Source organism: Gopherus flavomarginatus, chromosome 5 (genome assembly GCF_025201925.1).
Source record: "Gopherus flavomarginatus isolate rGopFla2 chromosome 5, rGopFla2.mat.asm, whole genome shotgun sequence".
In the NCBI taxonomy this organism is placed as follows: domain Eukaryota; kingdom Metazoa; phylum Chordata; order Testudines; family Testudinidae; genus Gopherus; species Gopherus flavomarginatus.
Genome location: NC_066621.1, coordinates 37925525 through 37948488, shown reverse-complemented (window position 1 = coordinate 37948488; position 22964 = coordinate 37925525). Strand labels below are relative to the sequence as shown.

At 46.5% G+C, this 22964-nt stretch overlaps 1 long non-coding RNA gene across 1 annotated transcript; it reads right to left on the bottom strand.

Annotated features, from left to right (window-relative positions):
* Nucleotides 1–3574: 3574 nt before the first annotated feature.
* LOC127052667 (uncharacterized) lies at nt 3575–22455 on the bottom strand. The gene is made up of 4 exons (XR_007774845.1): nt 22323–22455; nt 21061–21205; nt 14456–14538; nt 3575–3681 (listed from the first exon to the last, which is right to left on the bottom strand). It is a non-coding gene; the product is annotated as an uncharacterized LOC127052667 (long non-coding RNA).
* Nucleotides 22456–22964: the final 509 nt, after the last annotated feature.

The window sequence follows — 22964 nt, the reverse complement described above, 5'->3', positions numbered from 1 at the left end:
GGATTGGCATCAACGTGATTTTGGGAAAATATCTAAGTTATCTATTGACCTGGGTGGGTGGCTGGTCCTGTGGGATCAGAATAGTCTCTTAGTTGAAGACATTGATTTTAAAGAACCACTCATTTCTCAGTCTGGTGTTTTCGGTGGTAATACAAGGACTGGAATTCCCAACGAAATTGCTTTCGTGACTTCTTGTTAGCCAGTGTGGTGAAGCAGAAGTTTCCTTTGCAGGTTGAAGGGGAAAGGACAGACATTATTCATCTAATCGTAACCACATTGAGACGTTGAAGGGAGCAGAGCGAGGATTTGCTACTAGCAGTAATCCAGCCCAATGGGGAGGAGTTAAATATAAAGAAGAGAGTCATGGGGAGAACACGGTTTGCTCTCAGAGCCTTGGAGAGAAAAGAAATCTGCCACTTTTTCTCTGTGAACTCAATTTGCTTTTTTTGTTCCTTTCCCTTACAGTAAAGATACAGAGAATAGAAGTGGTTAAACTTCTCCCGAGGCAATGAATCACTTGGCTTGGTTTCCTCTCACCCTTGCCAGTGCAGACCGAAGGGACAGGATTTGTTTTAAATGAGTCATGGACAGTGGATATTTTCATTGTTTTCTTTCTAAGCATTTAGCTCGAGGGTCAGGCTCACAGCCCAGTTAGTACTGAGAGAGAAGTATTAATTAAAGGGCAAAACCCTTCCTCAATGCAGAGTTAAGATTGGCTGGTGCAATATCAGCCCCTTGCAGAACCTCTGTAGCCGCAAAACTCAAACTTCTGAAAAGCAGGAGATGCAGTTACAGTTGCCTGCACCACCTTCACCCTGTCCTCTGTCAGCAGCATCCGTTTAACACATGCACATTTACTCTGCCAACACCCTGCTGGCTGAAATCTACAAACTGTTCACTACCTTTTACAGCCCTTCCAACCAGAGCTCCAACCCCATCTTGGCCTGATGAGGCCCAACCCCTGGGCAAACCAGACTGGGGTAAGGATTGGGCAGGGCCATGAGAGTGACTGCAGAGCAAGATCCCTGACCCCTACTCAGATCAGCCCCACCTCACTGATCTCTCCTCACTCGGACACACTGCACTCCTCCCCAAATTCCTGAAAGCCTGGGTAAGAGAGCTTATTTTCCCTTGTGATGGTCTGAGCTCTCCCTCCTGACCCGGCCACAGCTGGAGCTAAGATAGATGCTCCCTCTATTGCTCCCCTTTGGGAAACACAGTGTTAATTTAGACGAATCTGATAAGGCTCAGACGTGGAGTGGCTGATCTCCGCTCACATTCTCCACAGTTCCAGCCCCTGTTGCTTATTGAAAGAAATGACTCAATATCCCAGTTTCATGTTTTATTAACATGAACAAATAAAACCAAGAACACACATTGCTAAGGCTAAACAACTATAAATACTACACAGCTAATGAAGGGTTAAACAACACAGTGAAAGTTCAGGTCAAATCAGTAAATCAACGAATTACCTAGGATATTGCGTTGGAATCAAGTCGTCAATTTAGTCAAACCATCAGATGAATATAGCAGAAAATCAACCCTTATAAATCCTAGATCAGCAACCCAAGGAGGCAGGTGCATATTTAGTGATGCCAAAATCCCAATCAGAGGTTTTCAGCCAGGCAGTGCATCCCAGATTCAGCCAGTTGAATATTTCAATACTGAAATCAAATTATTGCTTATATTTAGCCCACAGCCTCAAAGCGAATTAGTTTTCTCCTTAGATTTCACTATTGCACCACTAATAATAAAAAAAAGAAAATAAATGGCAAAGATTACAAGGGGTTGGATCTCTGCAGCTCTTCGGCTTTGGAGTCACATGGAGCAGGACCTGTAGCTGCAGTTGAGGAACTAGGTACTGGCATAGCTGGCCCACCACTTCGGGCTAGCAGGCTTTTCAGGTACAGGAGACTAGTGAAGGCTGCACAGCCTGTCACTGTTGTGCTTCGTTCCCCAGAGGGGATCAGTCCTGGGATCCTGGAAGTCAGTTTCTCTTAGATGACTTACATAAGAACACAAGACAGGTAATACTAGGTCAAACCAATGGGCCATCTAGTCCAGTGTGCTGCCTGAGAGTGACCAGTGCCAGATGCTTCAGAGGGAATGAACAGAACACGCTTGTTGATCTGAAAGCTGAAGGACTCCCACCCTTACCTTTTACTTCATTGTTGTAGATTCCAGCTTACCCCACCTTATCACACCTCTCGCGAGGTCTCTGGGCAAATCAGGTGGGAACTAATCCTTCGATACAGACATGTCCCACTCTCGATGAAGTGAGGCAGAGTTTGGGCCAACGTCAGGTTGGAATAGCCTGACTCAACCCGGCAGTTTTCTCAAAGTATCTGCTGTCATAAACCACATGTAGTGTGGACGTGTGAACCCCAAAAGGTAGCAAACATGAAAGAAACAAAAGCCAGTTACAGGGAGGTTTCCATGGCCAGGCCTGAGGGTTAAGCAGCCGGGCTCTAACAGCTGGCCTCCTCAAAAGGAAAAGGGGTCTCAGCACCCATAAAAATAACTGGTTGCAAAAATCAATCATCATGCATCCATCACTATTTTAAATTCTGACCTCTCCTGCCATAATGATTCCACATCTGCAGAGAACAATCCTGAACTTGGAGAGCTCAGGAGGTCTTTGTAGGGCATCCCAAATGTTTCCTGTATTCACAGACAGTTTTTGAGTTGGTTTAACCAATTCCTCACCGTAGTGAGGCCAAGTGGCCTCCCTCTGAACGGGAGAGCGAGGAACCACTACACTCCCCTTGGTGGGCGGAGCCTAGCCTGCCCCACCCCCTTTGCTGGAAATGCCGGGGCTAGGCTGGAAGTATAAGAGGCAGGCCCTGCAGCCCAGCTGGGGCAGAATCCCCGAAGGAGAAGGACACTCCAGCTGTGCTGCTGTGCCCAGGAGGGGAACTTACACCTGGCTGTCCCATAGCCACAGAAGTGGGAGACCCCGACAAGGACTAGCCCAGTTTACTGGCGACGGTGTACCGCAAGGAGCCTGAGGAGCCCTGGAAGAGAGAGGTACCAAACCCCGGGGAGGCAGGAAGTGGCCCAGGGGCAGCCACGGAGCAACCGGCTGTGGAGCTGGGTGTAGCTCTGTTCGCATGTTGCGGCCGGATGCCCACCGACGCAGGAGCAGCCAATCCTGCCTCTGCCAGGGCCCTGGGCTGGGACGTGGTGGTATAGAGTGGGCCCACATCCCCCTGCCACCCCATCCTGGAGTAGTACACTGTGCAGGGAAGCTCCTGATCTGAAGAAGGAGCCTCCCTTACCAGCTCCCTTATAGACTGTTGCTTTGCTGGCTGCCTGAGCCCCGCCCAGGCTAAAGCCAGCCGTAAGTCTGTTTAATTGTGGCAGCTTGAGCCTCCCCAAGCCCAGGCTAAAGCCTGGCCGTGACTTTGTGGGGCTGGGAACCAGAGGAGCTGGAGGGCCTTGCTCCACCTCGGGTGGAGACAGGGGCCCTAGACTGTCCTGCAGCTTCGTGCCCGGGCCAGACGAGCTCAAAAGCAACTAGACCAAGTGGCCTCCTTCCGAGCGGGAGAATGAGGAACCACTACTCTCACCTGTGCAGGCAGCTCTCGGGAGCACTTCTTTCTCAGAGCCCTGGAGATGTTGGACCCACGGCTCTTCCCCTCATTCCAGCCACGAGGTCACATTCAGTTTGGAAACTGGAAACTACTCCAGGCAAAGAAAAGAAGGGAGGTCAGTGGAGTTTGTGGGATACTTGTCACAAGGAATAGTCAGTGGCTTTAAGCCCAGCTCATTTTTAAGCAGTAACATCCCAAGGCCATCTATTCATTACCGTAGTGCCTAAGGACCAACTAACAGTGGGTCCCCATTGTGCTAGGCAAAGTACAAACCCAGAATAGTAGCTGTCCCATGCCCTGAAGAATTTACAATCGAAATAGACAAAGACAGACACAGAATGGGGGAAGCGGTAGAACCCACTGTTAGAATAGAGATATTCAGGCCTGCCTGTGAAGCCTAGAATTTAAGAACTTAGGTGTATTTTTAGCATTTAGCTAGTGACAGGGGTATAAACCAAAGAACCAAAATCCCAGTCTGCCTGTGTCTGGGCCTTCTCTCCCTAGAAGAGTCTGAGCCCTTGTTCGTAGGCTAAGGCCTTTGGCTAAGCAGCAGGGGCAGCCATAAGCTGGGAAGCGAACGATCACATCCTCACCTCCCAAACCCGTCACACTGAAATAAGGTGGGGTTGGGCTGTTAGGAAGACGATCCTGTCCCGATAGTGCCCATCACCACCAGATAAAGAAACAGATCTTAAGAGAGCATCCGGTCTGGCAAGAAATCCCTTCTCAATGGTTGCGGTTGTGAAACCCTCATTTCTGTATGTTTTATCTTTATGGCCCTCACTTTTCCGTTGTCAATCTGTCTGGTTCTCTAATTGTTTGTCTGCTGTACAATTAATTTTGCTGGGTGTAAGTTAATTAGGGTATTGGAATATAATTGGCTAGAGAATTATGTTACAATATGTTAGAATTGTTTAGTTAAATTTCAGTAAAACGATTGGTTACGGTATAGCTGAGAATATTACTGTATAAACTGGGGTCAGACAGGAGGGGGAAAGGAAATTGGAATCATATTTGTTAAGGGGGGGGAACAGGGACACAGGCAAGGCTCTGCGGCATCAGAGCTGGGAAGGGGGACGCTGCGTAAACACACTGCGGCGTCAGAACTGAGAAGGCGGACACTGCGGAATAGACTCTATCGGCGTATAGAGATAAGCTCGACTAGTGTGAAGGGCTTCGGAATCTGCTTGCTTGGAAACTAATGCCAGTAAACATCACTTTGTCTGTGCTTCAGACTTCTGATCCTTTGCTGCTTGCTGTCTGTGTGATAAGAACCAGGAAAGTGGGCGGGGGAAGGGAAAGCCCTCTAACAAAACTGACATGACCTGATAACCAAGAGGTAAGTCTTTAAGGAAGGCTTTAATACACTTTGGAACGGATCAGGGATTCCCACAAGTACTGATGAGGGGGCAATGGTAAATACACATTTAGATCCTTTTCTTGTTTTATATCTTTCCCCCATAAGGCTTAACCTCTGGCGCACTGTCATGGATCCACAGGATCTGTGCAATACCCTGGCTTTTAAACAGTCCTTGGGAGGTGCCCCTTGAGTGCGCTAGACCCCCAAGGGGTCCCACTCTTCCACAAGGATAGGTCAGGTAGCTTCAACACCTACGACTGAGCCTCTGGCTTCAACACTCCTATTTCAACCTGTGAGCTCTGCCCAGCAGGTCCAGCTGAACGACACTCCTGTGCAGAGACTGTTCCTCACTCATGCTTCGATGCACCTCAGCAAGTTTTTGCTGTGACACTGGGCAGACTTTTAAAACACAGCAGGGTTTATTAGTCAACTGAAACACAGCATTGGAAAGTCCTTAGATTAGCACAGAGATGCAAAGACAACAATATAGTCCATATTGGCCAATGCCCTTGAGCCATGCTGCTGTAGAAAACAGTTTGGTTTCCTTTCACTGTGCCTGTCCATTTGTCTTCATTTCAGTAGAGCTCCCTGCATCTGCACACCCAGTTCTTCCTGCTCCCAAAAACATAAGTCCATAAACATTTTATTTGGCCAAGCTGAGATCCTCCCATGGACAGGTGACAATTATTCCCTTGTCTCTGTCAGGTATTCCATTGATGTAGGTTGGCCCCAGCCAGTCCTTAATGACCCACCCATTCATATCACCCCATGACAGCTACTTGACAAAACACCTCATGTCTCCTGCTCTTTCTAATCATAGCAATACCAATCACAGAGGGAAACTAAGGTGTGTATTGGCATCATAGAAGTATTGCCAAAATTCCCACCTCTATCACACACACACAGCTCACAGCCCTTGGAGAGAAAGCAAAACACAGGAACTGGAGGTTAGTCCAGTGAACACAGTGTAGAAGAAGCTGCAATCCTCAAACCTGGTCAAAAAGGAGAGGCATGTGGGTCCCTACCCACAGAGAGGGGCTGGCTAGAGGCCTGATACCCGAGAGGCCATTCCTTGAGCACCTCATGGAGGCAGGTCAGAGGCTTGGCTGTCCCAGAACTGTGATACTGCAAAAGCACATTCTGGGGAATTAGGAAATCTAGTGATTCAGGTGTAATGGGAGGGAGAATTAAACTCCCCCAGTGTGTGGAGAAGGCTGGGGAATTAAACACTGAAATTCAGGAGCAACAGCCTCTAATTCTTCCAGAAAAGGAGAATGTAAGAAACAAGAACTGGGCCATGCAACCTCAGGAGGGACAAGCTCAAAGATCCAAGGAGCTTGGAGAGAAGACAGCTTGTGGCTGTTGCAGATGGGGAGTGGGGGGCCAAGAGTCTCTCCAAACTCTCACCCCTGTTGACACCGACCTGATTTTATGATCTCTGATCTAGTCTCAAGTCTCGTGGGCAATTTTATGCTCGCTAGAGATAAAATGTCTTTATCAGAAAATTGCTCATTAGCTTAGAACATGCCTGGAGGGGCAAGGAGGTGAACATAGATAAATGGGCTATTAAGGGCAGGTCTACACTACAGCCAGGATCGACGCTCTGAGATCGAGCCACTGGTGGTCGATTTTGTAGGTCTAGTTCAGATCCGCCAAATCAACCGCAGATTGACTGCAGATGGCTGTCCAGTCAACCCCTGTACTCTACCCGACTCTACCCCGATGGTCTCCCATTGACACCCCGCAGCGCACAACCGGCAGTAACTCAACCTAAGTTATGTTCACTCTGGCTACATTATTCACGCAGCTGGAGTTGTGCAGCATAGGTTAGCTGGCCACAGTAGTGTAAACACAGCCTGAGCTTGCTACAGTTAAGGGCCTTATATTAGGTTGAGGCTTTGTGGGAGTGATTCTGCTGAAGTCTGGGATTTACCTGAATAGGCCTCAGGATAAGGAGAGAATCCCAGGTGAGAGATTTTGACTCCAGATTTTGGAAAACTAACAAGTAATCACCAAGAGGCGCAATACCCCCACAGGATTCTGAACGAAGGGGCGGGCTTTAGCAGTTAAGTTGCTATGCAGTATCTCAGCAGTTGGGCCGCATTCATATATTAGAATTATTAATAAATAAGTGATGTAAATCATGAGTATTAATAATTGATGCTTAATTATGGACTTCCCAAAGGTCACATACGGGTTGGGGCAGCTATAGACATTACTGTAATCAGAGTAAAGGAGCAGATATGGTATATAGCCATCCTATTACCATAAGGAAGTGAATAAAACACCTCTCTTAGTTACCATATTTTCATTCTGTCAGGTCACCAACACAGTGTAAACTAAAGGAGGCCTTCTTCTGATGGGCTCCCTTGCCCCACAATCTTTGTTTCCAGCGGTGTCCATAACTTGTAAGTATGCACAGTGCAAGACTCTGTTTACTATACTATGGTAACCAGACCACATGACACTGAATTCCATTTTGTTACCTGTATTTTTCCACAAACTGGACTGGGAATTGAGTTTGGAACAAAGGGTTCCTGCCATATGGAAAAGCTACGTAAGGTGGAGTGTGACATCATCTCTTGGCCTCATTCCCCACACAAGAGAACTGGAAACATCTAAGGAACAAAGACTGAACTGGGGGAAGTGTTGGTCCCAGGGTAAATGAATTTCTAGTTTGTGTATGGAAACTTGGTGGACTGCTTGTATCATCAGTCAGGGTGAGAAATTACTAATTCAAATTCTATCCATCCACTATGTTAGGCTTAGTTTGAGGTTTTGGTTACTCGCTAAGTAATCTGCTATGATCTGTTTGCTATCAGTTATAATCACTTAAAATCTATCTTTCTGTAGTGTCAAAGTTAGAATCAGGACTCACAATTTGTCAGACCACTCTGTTTTATTAGCGCAGCGCTCCGCCAATAACATTCAGAATATGTGAGCGGCCATGCAAGGCCAAAACAGTCTTATTTATACAGATAAAAGAGCGGGAATCAGACAAAGGAACAAAGAAAGCAAAACTGTAAAATTCACCTGGGGCACAGCATGCATATCCTACTTCCTTACTAACTCTTTATGGATCTGAGGCTAATACTTCACCAATTGCCCTTAAATGGTGCAATTGTTCTATGTGAATGTCTGTATTCCTGACACCTGGATTGCAGCATTCCAACAGTTTTTCTTAAAGGTACAGACAACATTTCTTTAATCCTTTCTATTTTCACAATATAATTCATTCTACTTTCACAATCCCTCCTTTTGGTCAAGCGCACGCCATGACCAACAATTACTGGGTTCCACAAATTAACCGTTTCTTATCTTTTTGTTCATCAGTGATATTCAAAATCATTATATTAGCACTCTGTTTTGGGGCAGCCATCTGGGTGACACAATTCTGGATACAACAGATTAACTGAAAGCATACAAAAATCACTAAGATTTCAAACAGGATAGTTAGGGCTCCCTGAAACAACCAGTTTCCTATGCCAGAGAAATTGAACAGGTTACTTAGCCACTTCCATAAAGAACTCAGCTCTTCATGAGGAAGATATGCGATTTGTTCTAAGTGGCTATAGCGATCTATTACCTTATTGGCATTGTATAAACATACAACATTGTTTTCCAGTGAGAGCACAGGTCCCTCCTTTGGCCGCGAGCACTATGTCCAATGCCTGACGGTTCTGGAGGGCCACCTGTCCGATCGCCTCTGTTTCCTTGGCCAGGGCTCTTAAACTTTCTCTGGTTTTATTTGCCATTATTTAACTACTTAGGAGCCTTTTTGCCTGGTGTATTGCTCCCCCAAGTGGGGTAAAGGAACTGCCAATAGCCTCTTCCCAGGTGTCATTACTGTTCCATATTGTGTTAAACAGACAAGGTCCTCCAGTGAGGTCTGGGGAATTGAGTGGGATAGCCAGGACAGGAACACCAGTTTGAGAGTGGGCTGGGATGTGGCTGCAGACCCAGCATTTAGAAATAATAAGGGTCTGAGCTATCCACACTTGCTGCTGGATAAAAGAATTGTCATTGTGTGCACCCCAGACCTTAAGATACCAGCAGCTGAGGAACAGGCGCTACCAGAGCTGCATGTTGGAGGCAAGGCCCTTCTGGTTCTGACAACCTCAACTGAGGGAACTGCACTCACAGTTTTATGTCCACCAGGCAGCAGGCGCTCGGCTCACTACTGCTTCTTCTTGGGCCTTGCTTTATGTAGTCATCTGCTTCTGGCAACCCTTACGAGAGCGTAGATTGTAAGGTATTGCAGGCTGTTCCTCTATGTCGTCTTCTGGAGTCAAAAAAATTGACTCTGCGTGGTCCTGAGGTGGTGTTTGGTTCACTGGGGGTGGTGCATTCTTACACTGCGAAGCATGTGTCCACTCTGAGATGCCAGACAGTTTAACAGCCGTCCCTTGACTCTGGCTATAACAATGGCCTTCACACCTTATCTTGTCCTGATGCATACATTCCTCATTCACACAAATAGATTTGAGAATACAAACAGTAGTATTTTATATTGAACAAAAAAAACATTGCAAATTAAACCTTGCTAAGTTTTACAATTGATAACTAAGACAATTTACATTGAGACCCAGGCCTTCAATGTTTCTCTAATTTACTTAACACAGACACAATAGAGAATCCTGTCTCTTACTACCTAAATCTTAAAACAAAGAGTTAGAGAGGGCCCAATTTGTAATGCATATGGGAAAACAGAATCCTATAGTCCCAGGGGGTCATTTCTTTCTGCTATTTAAAAATAGTGACTAGCAGGATGAAATCAAATTATACTTTAATTCTTATGGGATATTATAAAATCCTGCTCCTACATATCCCCCTTTTGACACTAAGATTATTAATCGCCAGTGTCACTTCTTATTTAGTCCACGTAAGAGAAAATACTGGGAGGTGATTTGGGCCTGTGGCTTTAGCTTTACATACATTTGTTTTATCCACCAGCACATTTTAAACATTTCAATTAAACACATACAATGTAAAACCAAAAACTATTAGGGTAGTAATATTAGTATGCCAGTAGTTGTGGGAGACCATCCAGAAAATGTTATACCAATGGTAAGCTGTTATGCTTTTATGCAGTGGCAATTTTTAACATGTCCCCATTTGCGTGTATAATATGAATAGTTCAGTTTTCCACATTTTTGTTTTTATTTTTTTTTTTAGGAGCCATGTTACCTTTTTACCTTTTAACAGATGATTGGTAACTGTTTGCCATTTAATGCCAAGGTTGATAGAGAACTCAGCTAAATCAGTGCTTACAGTAAGCGGAGACTCTTTTGTTGTTGTTGTTGTGGCAAATAGTAAATGTGATTATTGGTAAACACAGTACTTACATTACATTTACATTTGTCTTCTGGTGGGTTGCTAGCACTTTTTAAATACTTTTCCCCAAGAATTAACACATACACATAGTCCATTATACAGTACTTTGGATTATCTGAAAGACAAAAAGAACAGTTTTCTACCCCTTTTGGGGTGGCATTGATTATTGCTTAAAGATTTCATTCTTTTACAAATACCCTTCCTGACTGCAGGCAAAACAGAGGAATTACCCCCATATTTTCCTGTGTGTTTTTTTTTTTTTTTTTTAAATAGGCAGGCCAGGTTTTAATGGCTTCTACATTTTAAGGGTTATGCAAAAATTATTTCACTGTTTAGTTATTAAATTCATGAGGTCGTGTACCTCAAGTTTTGCCTCTTATATAGCAGACCAAGTTTGTAATGTTTTCCCTGCTGTGTTAAGCTTTAAGTTTATTCACAGGTAATAGCTGAGAAGCATCATTACCATATTACTTTAAAGGATTTTTCCAAAAATCATACACACTACAAGTTGTTACAGGGGTACTCACTAACATTAAAGTTATTTTAATGTTTAATATTAACAGTAACATTAGCATCAAATTTATTAAAAGTATCTTGTTATACCATGCCTTTTATGTAGGCAGTTTGTTTGCTGACCAGGTATGTTCTTTATTTGCAGCTTCGTTTGTGCTGGCAGTTTTCACCTTTCTTTATCAGTTAGGTAATTTGCATCAACACAGGCTAGGCTTTTGGATTCAAAGCCATCAGCAGAGCTCAGAGACTCTGTCTTAACACACAGGGATCTGAAAAAGAAAACACAGCCTATTGCGGCTCTTTTTGGAGCTCTAATAGGATTTTAATTCAGCAGCATGTTTCATTTGCATTTTTTTTTTACATCCCTTTCTACAATATACGCTGCACATGTCCTACGGAAAATGCACATTCTTTCTATACTATAACTTTTCAAAAACATTAGCCATATTAATTTTTACATAAGGTATAACTGTTTCTTTTGTTCTTACACAGTTTTCATGTATTCTTATCAAAGTGACAGTCTGATTCCACAGAGCCATTTTAAGGCTCAGTGTTTTTAATATTGCTTCTTTTTGTTTTGTGCACCTCACCTCTGCTGTTGCTTCAGAGGGTCACTGTTAACTTCTTATTCTGTCATTACAGCTCTTATCTGCTATTGTTACAAAAAAAACAAACCAAAAACAAAAAGACTCCAGAATCTCTACCTATTCTCCTGATTCTGACTGCCCTATTGCAGCCATGACTTGGTCTTTATTTAAAAACATTTTAATTTTTGTAAAGAATCAAGTTACCCCTTAAGGGTTAAATGCTAAATCCCAAAGCCAAACAACACTAATTACCTGTGTCTTGCAAAAAGGTCTGTCAGTTTTGCAACTTTGAATCAAAGAGTCAAATGAATTTGTAGTGGCATTAAAAACAAAAACAAAATCAATTTATCTTACACCTACAAAACAGTAGTTTTACAAACCAGATGTGCTGGTTTAGATTCTTAGAACTTTACATATTTTCACAGACATAGATACATACACATTTTCTTTTCCTTAACATTTTTGTTTTACACTGCTTTGTTTTTGCATAGCTGTATATATATAAGGATTATTTACAGGCACTCTTCTGGAAAAGGGCCCATTTCCCTTCAGAATGGCTGCAAAGAAACCAAGAATTCTCTCTCTTTAACATGGTCCTTTTTTAACATTTTCACAAAGTTTAACTGCTTAATTCTCTCCAGCCTCTGTAGAGTTAACTTTTCACTCTCTTTTCTTAAATCACTTGTTTATGTTCCAAAATGACACCTTTATCACCTTAGATTTCACCCTTTTAAGTATTGTTCCAGGGGTTCATGCCTGCACTTACTACTTTTTTTTACTCCTGACACTATTCCCTTAGGGCTTTCAACCTGTTTCTTTTCTGTTGCTTGCCTGCTTGTCTGGGCCCGATCCTGCTTTTTTTCAATGAACCGTTTGTGAATGATATTGTGGTCATTTCACAATTTTGAAAGAAATGTTCAAGGAAAGGGACCAGGAAGGGTTGGGGCTAGTTGAGGAGCCCCCCCCCCCCCCCAACCTTGCTGAATTGGTAGTGGGACACTATAAAGAATCAGTTTCTGAGGCAGACAACAAAGGGGAACAGAACAAGGTACTTTTTGTCCTTTTTACAATGAGATGGGAGTATGAAGGGGTTTGGATCGATCCGGGGTTTGGAGAACGGGGTAAAGGGGAGCGCTCGGTCTAGTGGTGGGAGAAGAGGGTTTTAATAAAGCTTTTAACTTATTATTTGAATAAGTGAGAGAGGCCAGTTTTGATTTTGTCCACCTATGATTTGCCTCTTCCCACCACTGCATGAAACAATTAACCTCTCCTTTAGCCAATTTAGTTTTAGGCTGGCCGAGTTTGTCCTTTAAGACGTCCACTCAGTCTTTGTTCCAAGATTTTAACAGTGGCCACTGAGTTTTGGGATCCCCCTGAGTTAGCCTAGACCATTTTCCCAGAAATTTACAGGAGTCTTGACCCTTTTTACAGGAGTCTGGACCCATCCTAAATACATAAAATGAGCCGGCGTTCATTTAGGGAACTGTCCCGACTTAGACGTCTGGTTACCAGTACAGGAGGACTTTCACACACCAATCACACAAGAAGGAAATTCAGGTTCGTCAGAGCGATGCCTGCTGCAACACATAAAAGGAGCCCACAGGCTACTGCCTCAATTGCCCTTGCTTTCACACTAAGGGTTTTACCCAAGGTGTGGTGCGGCTGCAATTGTGCAGATTTCACTCACTCAGACCGCGGGGACAGGAACCCCTTGGTCGGCCGATCCCCAGACAGAGACGGCACCCAGACTCAAACACTCCACAAGAGGACAGATAGACACAGAGACAGGACAGTCCTCAGTCCGGACAAAACACAGAAATAATTACCTGACCAGATTCCTGATGTCAGATCCCGGGATCCCTACCAGAACAGAGTGGGAACCAACAGGTTCAATGGCGTAGCCCTCACTGTGGCTGTGAGCCTTTCCGCTCTAGTGGGGGACCGCTTGGGCCAAATGCCCAGGTGCCGGCTGCCACGGTCATCCCACAAAAACAGTCAGGAATCACACAGCCCCAGTGAAGACGGTTGCCATCTCGGTGGAACCTCCAAATTGTCAAAGTTAGAATCAGGACTCACAATTTGTCAGACCACTCTGTTTTATTAGCGCAGCGCTCCGCCAATAACATTCAGAATATGTGAGCGGCCATGCAAGGCCAAAACAGTCTTATTTATACAGATAAAAGAGCGGGAATCAGACAAAGGAACAAAGAAAGCAAAACTGTAAAATTCACCTGGGGCACAGCATGCATATCCTACTTCCTTACTAACTCTTTATGGATCTGAGGCTAATACTTCACCAATTGCCCTTAAATGGTGCAATTGTTCTATGTGAATGTCTGTATTCCTGACACCTGGATTGCAGCATTCCAACAGTTTTTCTTAAAGGTACAGACAACATTTCTTTAATCCTTTCTATTTTCACAATATAATTCATTCTACTTTCACAGTAGTTAATAAACTTCTTTTATGCTTCATCTTAACCAGTGTATTTTGAGTGAAGTGTCCAGGGAAAATCTCAGCTCGGTTAGCAGAAGCTTGTTGTGCATGTCTTTCCCATATCGAAGGGAAGACGAACTATATTAATGATCTTACATTATACAGATCTCTGTGTACTATAAGATGGTATAATTCTGGATTTATACTACAGCAGACGTGCAAGGTTGGTTGGGGAGCTGGGAAATTGGCTGTTGTCTTCTCTCTCTCCTTTAGTGGCTTAGGTAAAGCATTCAGGTAGCTTAGTTGGGTGCATGGTGCCACGTGCTGTCATGTTGGTGATAAGAGGGTCCAGAGAGGCTGGGAGAATCTCCAGCAAAGCAGTGTGAGAAAGACCAGTCCAGCTTGAGGATTAGATGGCACAGTGGTTCCCAGAATCACCCCCAGACTGCACCCCAGGGTGACAACCCATCAAACCCTCTATTACACAAGCCTGAGCAGGTTTGTCACATCCTTTCCCCTTCCTTTCTTCACCCTAGATATTTCCTGCCTCCAGCAGCTCCCAACCTCCTATGCATTTACTGCTCCTCTCCCTCCAAGCAGAACCTACCACCAGCTCTCTGATAATTTCTTACCTGAGCCAGCTCCACTGCAGCCAGTTCCTTCCCCCTGGGAGGATGGGATGACCTGGAGCGAAATGTGGATGTTATTCTATAACCTGCCAGGGCGAGAAGCGCAATGTGAGAGAATTCAAATGGGATTTTTGCAGTTGAGCTGGAGCCAGTTCGCACCGGCTCGCAAGAATCGATTGTTAAATTTAGAATCTACCGGTTGCTAAAGAGGCGGGTGGGTGGGCAAACTCTGGTCTGCAGGTCATATCCGGTCCGCAGGACCGTACTGTCTGGCCGGCCTGAGCTCCCAGAGGGAGAGGCTCCCCCCGTCACAGAGCCACAGCGTGCTGAGCCACCAGCGCAACTCTTGCAGCTTTGAGCGGCATAGTAAGGGGTCCAGGCCAGGGCTGGAAGGAGAGGTTGGCAAGGCCCCCGGGGAGGGGAGAAAGTGGGGCTTCTGCGGCTCCCCCCCATCACTGACCCTGCCTCCACCTTCGCCCATCTAACCCCCCTGTTCCCCGTCTCCTGACCGCACCCCCAGAACCTCTGCCCCATCCAACCCCCCCCCGCTCCCTGTCCCCAGGACTCCCTGCCCCATATCCAACGCCCCCCAACCCCAGCCCCTTACCCCAGCCTCAGTGCACCGTGTCCAGGAGCCGCCCTGGACAGCGCTGCAGCAGTATGGCTCCAGCGGGGCCTGAACTCCTCCAACTCAGAGCCACGTGGTAAAGGGGAGGGGCCGCGAGCTCCGGGTCAACCGGTGGGAGCTCAGGCCCTGCAGAAGATTCGCTGCTGCAGCACTGTCCAGGGACGTTCCTGGACGTGGCACACTGAGGCTCTGGGAGAGGCAGGGAAGCTGATAAAAACCCCATACAGAAGTAACCGATTATCTGTATGCTGCTTGGACTCTGGGAGGAAAAGTTTTTAGGCATAAGCAAGAGATCCCCAGCTGATTAGCCTGTGTTAGTCCTAAGGAAGATATAGAGCTTGCTTATTATAGAAGCTTCTATTAAATTTCAAAAGATAAGACTGTAACTCGTCTGCATCTGTATGATCACCTGCTTTAACTTTGTAAGCAACTCTCATTTCCTTTTATATAAATCTTAATACAGGTTATTACAGGACTGGCTACAAATGTGTCTTTGCTGTGATGTCTAAGATTCAATGGACTTAAGTAAGTGACTGGTCCTTTGGGACTGGCAGTAACCTGAACATTGCTGTGATTCATGGTGTAAGGCAGTGGTTCTCAACCAGGGGTCTCTGGCCTGCTGGGGACTGCAAGCAGCTTTCAGAGAGGCTGCCAAGCAAGGCCGGCATTAGCCTCTCTGAGGCCCAGGGCAGAAAGTCTCAGCACACAGGGGTAATGAAGTGAATTGAGCCAGCCACTGAAAGATTTTTGTGCCTTCAGTTCCACACCGGTCACAGAAGTTTATTAGTACTCCCTCCCCAGACTCCTGGGGGCAGTCAGGGATAGTTAGCGGGTTATGAGAATTAGAAGAGGGAAATTCATTAAGAACAATGATATTTGTGTGTTTATTATTAAATCTCCAGACATCCACCAATCCCGTCCGTCTTCCGATGAGCTATAAATATTTAAGGGACTCAGCAACCGATCCTGCAGTGAGTTTCTGCCCTTCCCCACTTTCTATAGCAGCACTTTTAAAAACAGGTCAGGGAAACATGTAAATTCTTTGAACCAAATTCTGGAAGCTGCTGAGCATGGACAAATTAAAATTAAACCAAGGTTCCGTCTTCCCAACCACCTGGACCCTAGTTCAAAATAACAGGCACTCACCAGAAATCTGAAATAGCCAGTTGATAACTGATAGAATGTTATTTATCTATTGACTTCTGGGAAGTACCAATAAAGGAAACAACCCAGTGAAGTTGATACCCTGAGAGAAAGATCTCATGTGTCTTTATAAACTGGTATACTCTAATCTGGGACTTTATACACTAAAATACCTTATTCGTAGCCCTATCATGATTGCCTGGTTTCACTATAGGGCAGAATTAAGGTTGGGTGTCATAGCTGTGAATTTCCATTCCCTAGCATATTGCGATTGCTGTTAAGTGGGTTTGACAAAATTCATTTTGTCTTTCTTTTTTTCCATTTCAGTTGATGGTATCAATATTTATTTTTAAACCTTCTTTTTCAATGTTTACAATTTCAACGTTCAGAGCTGTGGGAAATTATGGGGGTGACCAGGCAACAATTATTTAATAACAATAACTGTTGAGTGTCAGAAAGCCAAACCTTGACTAATTATATATAAATATCTTTCATCTCTGTGTGTACAGTGAAATCAACATTTACTGCAATTTATTAATAAAAATCCAGTCCTTTCAAGCGTACATTGAAGTAATGAAGTACTTTAATTCTTTCACTTCCTAGACTGTAATGCTTGCTTTGAGGATAATTACACCCTTCATGATATATTTTACTCTCAGTTCTGTAACCTCATTGTGATGTAGCTCCTGTCTGGGAGTTCTGCTGAGGCCAGTGGCATTCTGATCAGAAGGTGACACTGACACATGAGCAGAGACCCATGGGGGAGGGTAGAGGGTGAGGTAACATGGAGGTTACCTGGGTTGAACATGGCCCTACAGAGTGTGGAGAGCAAACTCCCTGTGACCCTCTCCTCTCTCCCACCTCCCAGAGTCAGTAACTCTGATCATCCTTCCCTGAAATCTAAATAGCCCCAGTACGTGAAACAGTGATTAATGCAGGTGCCTTAGGGGCTGCAGTGCCAACCCCTGCCTGGAGGAGCGGGATGAAGAAGTGCAGTAGAAATGGGTTAGCCTGGGAGAGGGCACAGCTGATGTGGGACTGGGAACTGAGTTGACCAAGAGGCCAGAACTCATAGGGGGTTGGGACAAGAAGTGAACAGGACTGGGTAGAGGCACTTCTGTGCATTTTCCCCGTTTACCATCCTGCCATGTATTTAATTTAGAAACTTTTCATTCACATTTAAATGCATTGGAACTAAGCTGTTTTGATGCATTTCCAATGACAGTGGTACGGTTTTAATTAGGTGCTTAATCAGATGCCTATGCAACACAAAGCAGTCAATAATTGGTGTGCTTTCATGAATTAACTTGGCTATACGCTGTGCATCGCTTTAAAAAAAAGATGGCATGAGCCAATGTAAAAATTTCAGGCATTAAGGAATTGAAATTAGGTGCCCGTTCACTTCTCATGCATTTATCTGAATTTTAATTTTAGCTTTGGATCAGTATTAACACTATGTTGTTTAAATATCATCAGAATCTATTTGTATAATTGTTTGCAAGATTTCACTGGATATTGTGAACCAGCCATCTTAACCTTTTATTTTGAGATTACTAAATACAACCCACCGCACCACTCCTGAAAGACTTCAAGCCCCGGCTGGTGACTTGCTCCCTAGAGAGCAAACACCTGATGAGCCCTTTTGCCCTAAAAGCGTTTTTGGCTCTCTGACATTGCTTTATGCACTCCACCAGAAAAGGCTGTAGGTAACCAGGTCATTACAGCAGACCTTCACTAGGTATCGTTCTACCAGCTATGTGCCAAAATTCAAATGGTTCTGTTTGTTTTATCTTTCATTCAGCTTTGCAATTCTTAGATCCCATTTAAAAACTGGAACTGAAATAACCAAAGCAAGTTAAGAAGAGAGTGACATTGGGCACAGGCGGAGGTAAAACAATAAAGGGAAAGAACTAACTATGCCAAAAGGAACATCGCAAACTATCAGAGCCCCAGACCCCCGTCCAACTGAACCCACCCCAGCCAGGCATATCGAGCTGGGCCACTGAAAAAATCACCCATCCTGCCTGGTAGCGAATGCTGCGTGTTCCAGACGGAGTTATGGTGTGTGTGTCTGCTCTGCTGACGTGCTGCTTTGGTACGGAAGGCACCACGGCCACAGGGAGCAGAGACATGGACTCCTACAAAAAAAAATCCCTGATACACCTCCAGCATCCCATCCCCTCCCACACCTCCACATGGCCATTCTCAGCCCATTGCTAACAGCTCCTTCCAGCCTTCAGCACTATAAATAAATAAATAAAACATGGTGTTACAAAAAGTAGATCATGCCAGAGAAACCTGTTCTCCTTCTGTGAGAAGGTAACTAATTTTTTGCACAAAGGAAATGCAGTAGCTCTCATCTATGTGGATGCCAATAAGGCATTTGGTTCAGTTCCACATGGGAAACTGTTTGTTACATTGGAGAACACGGAGATTAATATGAGAACCGAAAGGTCAATAAGGAATTGGTTACAGGGGAGACTACAAGGGGCCATACTGAACGGTGAGCTGTCAGGCTGGAGGGAGGTTACTAGTGGAGTTCCTCAGAGATCAGTCTTAGGACCAATCTTATTCATCCTTTTTATTAGTGACCTTGGCACAAAAAGTGACAAAAAACTGGGAGGTATTGCCAAGATGGAGGTCAGGAATATCATACAAGAAGATCTGCGTGACCATGAAAGCTGGAGTAATAGAAATGGGATGAAAACTAATAGTGCAAAGTTATGCACTTCGGGACAAAGGACAAGAATTTTTGCAAGAAGCTGGGGACTTATCAGTTGGAAGTGACAGAGGAGGAGAAAGATCTGGGTGTATTGGTTGATCACAAGATAATTATGAGCTGCCAATGTGCTGCAGCCGTGAAATAGGTTAATGCAGTCCTAGGATGAATCAGGCAAGGTATTTCCAGTAGATACAGGGAAGGGTTAATAATGTTATACAAGGCACTGATGAGACCTCATCTGAAATACTGTGGGCAATTCTGGTCTCTCATGTTTAAGAAGGATGAATTCAAAGTGGAACAGGTGCAGAGAAGGATTACTAGGTCAGGCTTGACAAAGCCCTGGCTGGGATGATTTATTTGGGGATTGGTCCTGCTTTGAGCCAGAGGTTGGACTAGATGACCTCCTGAGGTCCCTTCCAACCCTGATATTCTATGATTGTATGATACTAGAATGTTCTGAGGAATGGAAAATCTGCCTTATGAGAGGAGACTCAAAGAGCTTGGTTTGTTTAGCCTAACCAAAAGAAGGCTGAGGGGAGATATGATCGCTCTCTAGAAATACATCAGAAGGATGAATACCAGGGAAGGAGAGGAGTTATGTAGGTTAAGCACCAATGTTGGCACTAGAACAAATGAATATTGGCCATCAACACGTGTTAGCTTGACATTAGGCAAAGGTTTCTAACCATCAAAGTGAAGTTTTGGAACAGCCTTTCAAGGAAAGCAGTGGGGGCAAAAAAATCTAACTGGCTTCAAGACTGAGCTCGATACCTTTATGGAGGGGGTGGTATGATGGGGCTTCCTACAGTGGCACGTACAGAAAAAACCCACCATGACATAGTGTCAGGCAATTCAGAAAAACATCAAAAAACAAAAAAACGACACTCCACGGCCTAAAATGACACAATACAAAGGAGAAGAAAGCAACACAATGCAAACTAACACACCCTAGGACAAAAGTACAAAATGCACAAAAGCTCAGCTCAAACCAACACAACAGACACCAAACAAGCTAAGGCAAAACAATGCACCATAAAACTCTGCAGCACAACATGGGGCAATCCCAATTCCAAACGGCACCATGCAAAACAGCTCAGCATAGTACACAACAGCAGGAAAGAGAATGATTTCAATGTAGGCCTGGAAGGGATCTTGAGAGAGCGTCTACTCAAGCCTCCTGGGCTGAAGCAGGACCAAGTGTCCCTAGACATTCCCAGCCTGGTGTACCTCTAACCTGGTCTTAGAAACCTCCAATGAAGGAAATGCCACAGCCTCCCTTGGAAACCAACGCAAGGCAAGCACAGACCAAAACAAGCTGCACATGCACATGCTGGGCTTGGAGTTAAGGGGAGAGGAAAGAATTCAAACAATCTGGGTTCAGTTCCCGGTTCGGCCCCAAATTCTCCATACAAACTAGCAAATTACTTCAGCTCTCGGAGCTTCAGTTTCCCCATCTGTAAAATGGAGAGTCGCCTCCCACCATCGGACTATTTAGGCTTTGAGCTTTTTGTGGCAAGGCCTTAGTGTCACTGTGGGCATGTCCACACTGCAGTCAGACACCGGCGGCTGGCCCGTGCCCGCTGACTTGGGCTCACACGGCTCAGGCTGCAGGGCTGTTTAATGGTGGTGTAGATGTTCTGGCTTGAGCTGGAGCTGGATGTCTGGCACCCTACCACCTCGCAGGGTCCTATAGCCTGGCTCCAGCCCAAGCCCAGACATCTACACAGTAATTAACCAGCCCCTTCACCAGAGCCCTGAGAGCCTGAGGCAGCTGCCATGGGCCAGCTGGGGGGTTTTAACGGCAGGGTAGAGATACCCTTGGTGTCTGTTCAGCACCTGTCACAATAGGGACCCTGATCTTCATCGGTATCTGTGCAGAGCCCTGCACAACAGGGGACACAACAGTCCCCTGATCTCAGTCAGGGACTCTGCAACTCCTAGCATACAGGATCCCTGATTTTGTTTGGGGTCAGTGCAGTGCCAGGCCCAACGGGGACACAGATCTCAGTCGAGGCCTCTGAAGTGCCCAGCACTATGGAGGCAGCAGTTTGGGTCGCAGTCATGCACTGTCTGGCACAAGGGGGGCCGTGATCTCAGTCCATGTCTCAGTTTTACCTGGCACAACAGTGGGGTCTGATCTCACGTGGGGTCTCTTCAGTGCCTGGCAGAACAGGGCCCAGATCTCAGCTGCGGTCTCTGCAGCACCTGGCAGAACAGGGTGATGCTCAGTATGATAAGAGCCCTGATCTCAGTCACACACCTGGAGAGAAAAGCGGGAAGATTTTTGAGAATTTGTTCAGTACTTCAGAACTGAGGAAAAAATGGGGCACAAACTAAATATTTGCCAATATAAGGGACAAGCATTAACATGTGGGGAGATTTTATGTCATCATTCAACCACTCAAGAGAAAAGAGGGGAACTCTGAGGAGATTATACAATGATATTGAATCAACAACAGAATGGAATGGATTATTCTTGCCTCACATTCATATGGCCAGCAGGGAGCCCTGGGTGATGTGGCTTTCACAGGGGAAAGGAGTGGGGCTGGAGTCAGAAGGTAGCTGGCTGTGACTGTGAAAGTCATTGGCTGTGGGGTCTGGGAATGTGACTAGCAGGCGGTGGTGGGGGGGGGGTGCTGGGTTGGGCAGGGTGTGGGAGGAGGAAGTAGCTGGTACAGGGAGGCCTGGCGCTGGGCCATCTCCATGGGGGACGCTTGTTCCTCTTTTAGCTTCCTGGGCCTTCCCATGCCTTGTTGCCAGCAGAGAGTGCCAGGTGTCCCTGTCTCAGGGCTCCCCCAGCCTCTGTCCATTAACCCTCTGCCCAGTTCAGGAATCACTCAGGGGAACGACTTCCCACCTAAACAAGGACAAATCACTGCCAGTAAAAATGGGGGAGAAACACCCCAAACCTGAGATTTGAACTGGACATTGGCGAAGTGGAGAGAAAATGGGACACAAACGGGGAAGGAGAACAGGGCAGTTCTCAGGGATTTGGGGTGGGGGTCACCCTGGATGTTGCTCGTCACTCCCTACAGAGAAAGGGCGCAGGACTGGAGGGGACGAGGGGTCCCCACGGGAGGGGGGCAATGGTAAATCCGAGGGGATCTGAGCCCCCCCCCTTTCTCTCCCCGTTCCTCGGGGGGGTCACTGACTCTTCCCCCCCTTTCCCAGGTCTCTCCCCGGGACCCCGCCGCCTAGCCCCACGCAGGGACCCCAGTGGGGCCGGTCCCCCCCATGGGGCCCCAAGGCAGATCCTGGCGGAGCCCGGGGGGCGCTGGCCCCAGGGAGCAGATCCCGGCACTGCGAGATACCGGGTCCCCCCCGGACACTGGGGCAGAGTCACCACCCGGCCCCGCCCCCCGGGATCGCTCCGGTACCTGGAGGCTGCAGCTCCGCAGCGGGGCGGGCAGAGCCCGGGGCGGCTCCAGCGGGAGCAGGGCCCGTGCCAAGCACGAGAGGGTTAATGGGTCTCCCCGGCACAGACTCCGCTACTCCGCCGGGGCTCCCAGCTCACAATGGAGCAGCTGATCTCGCCCCGCCCCCCCCCCGATCTGCGCATGCCCAGAGACGAGAAACGCAACCGCGAGAGTCAGGAACTACATTTCCCAGCCTGCCCCAGGGCGCTTCCGCCCTCTCCAGCCCAGGTAAGGGAGGGGTTCAACAGGTGAAGTTGCGCATGCTCCGTGCGAGCCTCAGTGGGGGCAGGAAAATAAAGCTGCTGTTGCCTCCGCGTGAGACGGCCCGGGCTGAGCAGCTGTTGCTCCCGGGTCTGTGCGGGGGGGTCCCGGCATTAACCCCTCCGTGCCCAGCCGAGGGGGCTTTCTCCAGCTGGGACCCGCCCCCTGGGCAGCCCCGGGCTCTGCCTGCCCCAGCCCCGGCCCGGAGTCTCCTATGAGTGAGAAACCCCGGGTGGGGGGCGCTGGGGCCGGGCGGGAAAGTGACTTTCTGCCCCCGGGGAACCTGGGAGAGGCCTCGGAGCTACCTCGGCCCCAGTGGAGCTGCAGCAGGATCCGCCCCGG